The sequence below is a fragment of the Rhinopithecus bieti genome, unplaced genomic scaffold, assembly GCF_001698545.2.
Source record: "Rhinopithecus bieti isolate Rb0 unplaced genomic scaffold, ASM169854v2 scaffold_6945, whole genome shotgun sequence".
NCBI lineage: Eukaryota > Metazoa > Chordata > Mammalia > Primates > Cercopithecidae > Rhinopithecus > Rhinopithecus bieti.
In genome coordinates, this window is record NW_016805531.1 from 4,182,608 (window position 1) to 4,186,345 (window position 3,738).

Below are 3,738 nucleotides of genomic sequence, written 5' to 3' on the forward strand. Positions count from 1 at the left end.
AGTTTCTGATTCTTTTGAACTTTTCTCCCCTTGAAAACTGGATGGGTTCCTTTTGTTCCTTAAGGACTAAATCATATTTCTATGTGTTTCTATCACCAAGACTCAAAGAAGCACCTACCTGCCACACAAGCATTAGGAGACACAAGTCCCAATGAGAAAGACACCCATGACAGTCTCGGAAAAGTCACTCTCCCAGTGGGACACTTTTGAGGCTACAGGCAACAAGAGAGATTAGGAGAAAGGAACTTAAGGTAGTCATGTGTTCTATATACTACCAGCCTGTTACGAAAAAGTTCCAAAGGATTCTTAATTTATCACTATTAACATCTCTGCCTTCTCTCTTGTAACCTGGCATTTGTTCTGTGTTGTCAGTCTTGGTATCAATCTTGTCTTTTGTGTCTTAAATATTCAAATAACCTTCTTTTCCACCCATAATCCACTAAATATATAGTTAACTATATTCAAAAAAAAAGGAAATGAATGTTATCCAGTAGATACACTCAAGAGCTCCATCTGGGCCGGGCACGGTGGCTCAAGCCTGTAATCCCAGCACTTTGGGAGGCCGAGACGGGCGGATCACGAGGTCAGGAGATCGAGACCATCCTGGCTAACACGGTGAAACCCCGTCTCTACTAAAAAATACAAAAAAAAACTAGCCGGGCGTGGTGGCGGCGCCTGTAGTCCCAGCTACTGGGGAGGCTGAGGCAGGAGAATGGCGTAAACCCGGGAGGCGGAGCTTGCAGTGAGCCGAGATCCGGTCACTGGACTCCAGCCTGGAAGACAGCTAGACTCCGCCTCAAAAAAAAAAAAAGAAAAGAAATGCTTGTAAATAAATGCAAGTATTGGATGCAAATTACAAATGCTAGTTCCAAATAGAAAAAATGCGGGAAGTAGAGATAGAGGAATAACTTTCTTATCAGAAAAGTTGTATTAGTCACAGTTCTCCAGAATAACAGAACCAATAGGAGATCTATCCGTCTACCTACACGTTGTACGTATGCGTGTGTGTGTGTGTATATATACACACACACATTGCATGTGTGTGTGTGTACATCTATATATATATATAGAGAGAGAGAGAGAGAGATTTTCAGGAAGTGGCCCGTGTAATTCTGGGAACTGGCAAGTCTAAAATTTGCAGAGCAGGTCAGCAGACTGAAAATTCAGGTACGAGTTGAGGCTGCAGGCTTGAGTCCAAAGTCTATAGGGCAGACTGGGCAGACTGGGCAGGCTAAAAACTCTGGCAGGGTTTCTTTTTTTTTGTTTTGTTTTTGGCGGGGGTGGGGTGGGGACAGAGTCTCACTCTGTCGCCCAGGCTGAATTGCAGTGCCATGATCTCGGCTCACTGCAACTTCCACCACCCTAATTCAAGCAATTCTCCCGCCTCAGTCTCCCGAGTAGCTGGGATTACAAGGGTCCGCCACCACACCTGGATAATTCTTTATTTTTAATAGAGATGGAGTTTCACGATATTGGCCAGGCTGGTCTCAAACTCCTGACCTCAGGTGATCCGCCCACCTTGGCCTCCCAAAGTGCTGGGACTACAGGCGTGAGCCACCGCGCTCAGCAACTCTGGCAAGGTTTCTATGTCATAGTCTTGAAGAGAATTTCTTCTTCAGGAAACCTCACTCTTTGCTCCTAAGGCCTTCAATGGATTGAATGAGATCTGCTCACATTATGGAGGATGATCTGCTTCATTCAGTCTACTGATTTAAATGCTACTCACATTTTAAAAATAACTTCACAGCAACATCTAGACTGGTGTTTGACCAAACGACCATGCACCTTAGCCTAACCAAGTTGACACATAAAATTAACCATCAAGGTAGTCAGGAAGGAGTGTTCTTCTATTTCTTCTTCAGCTCAGGAAGCAAAAAATCTCTGAGACTCAGGGACGTAATCAGGTGCACTGAGAAGGTTCCCTAAAGCTTACTCAAGCTTGGCAGATACCAGTCTAGCACTATTTTGTTTTGTTTTGTTTTTTTGTGTTTTTTTTTTTTTTTTTTTTTGAGGTGGAGTCTCGCTCTGTCGCCCAGGCTGGAGTGCAGTGGCCGGATCTCAGCTCACCGCAAGCTCTGCCTCCCGGCTTCCCGCCATTCTCCTGCCTCAGCCTCCCGAGTAGCTGGGACTACAGGCGCCCGCCACCTCGCCCGGCTAGTTTGTTTGTTTGTTTGTTTGTTTGTTTGTTTGTTTGTTTTGTATTTCTTAGTAGAGAAGGGGTTTCACCGTGTTAGCCAGGATGGTCTCGATTTCCTGACCTCGTGATCCGCCTGCCTCGGCCTCCCAAAGTGCTGGGATTACAGGCTTGAGCCACCGCGCCCGGCCCAAGCACTGTTAAAGTATAGTGCGTTAACATTAGTCTGAAAAGAGAGGTTTTGATACCTGACAAAGCTGTTGAAGAGCCCAGAACTCTGGCTTGGGCCCTTAGAAGACCAAATTCATGAATAGTCCTGGTTAAATTTGAAAATTTTGCTCTCCTTAAGATTTGGATAAAATGGGCTGGGCACAGTGGCTCACGCTTGTAATCTCAGCACTTTGGGAGGCCTAGGCAGGTGAGTCACCTGAGGTCAGGAGTTCGAAACCAGCCTGGCCAATATAGCAAAACCACATCTCTACTAAAAATACAAAAATTAGCTGGGCATGGTGGTGTGCACCTGTAATCCCAGCTACTTGGGAGGCTGAGGTAAGAGAATCACTTGAACCTGGGAGGTGGAGGTTGCAGTGAGCCAAGATTGCACCACTGCACTCCAGCCTGGGAGACAGAGCAAGACTCCATCTAAAAGAATTTTTAGACAAAATGAAGTAAGCAGGATAACACTAGAATAAGCAATAATTATAGTATTTGAGAATAAGTATAGGATATAATTAATTATAACTAAGTATATATTCTTTGAAACCTCTTCTAATGTGTATAATTCTTTCAATTTAGAGATAATTCTAGGAATTAATTACGTTTAGCTTCTTTAGCAGAATATTATTTGAAAAGAAAATCAAAACATGCCAATCTTTGACCTAGTTAACCATTATCTGTGAGAATGGCATCTAGTGGTAGATTAAGTAATACCTATGTGGAAATGAAACAACTTTTGGAATGTTAGCTTTGCAAATCTAAGCCAAAGCCTATCACGAGATAGCAAAAGTCCAAACCTGTTGTTTTAATGTATTCCTCCTGAACATCTAACTCCTATCTCTTCCTTACTTGTTTGTCTTCTGATTGTCAATCTTCCATAACTTAAAGGGTCCATAATTTAAAACTTCCAATCGGCCGGGTGCAGACGCTCACCCCTTTAATCCCAGCACTTTGTGAGGCAGAGGCAGGTGGGTCACCTGAGGTCAGGATTTTGAGACCAGCCTGGCCAACATGGTGAAAACCCATCTCTACTAAAAATATAAAAATGTTAGCTGGGCGTGGTGGCACATGCCTGTGGTCCAAGCTACTATGGAGGCTGAGGTGGGAGAATTGCTTGATCTCGGGAGGTGGAGGTTGCAGTGAGCTGAGATTACGCCACTGCATTCCATCCTGGGTGACAGAGCGAGACCCTGTCTCAAAACAAAAAACAAAAACAAACGAACAAACAAAACTTTCAATGAAGAATAACACGTATTCTTAAGAAACATCCTTTTGTTCCTCCTTTCCATTACAAATCCTGTAGTCAGCTGATTAGGAAGTTTATAGGGAATTCACACTGTTCCTATTTCTATTTCCCTGATTCTTACTATTTTTTTTTTTTTTTTTTT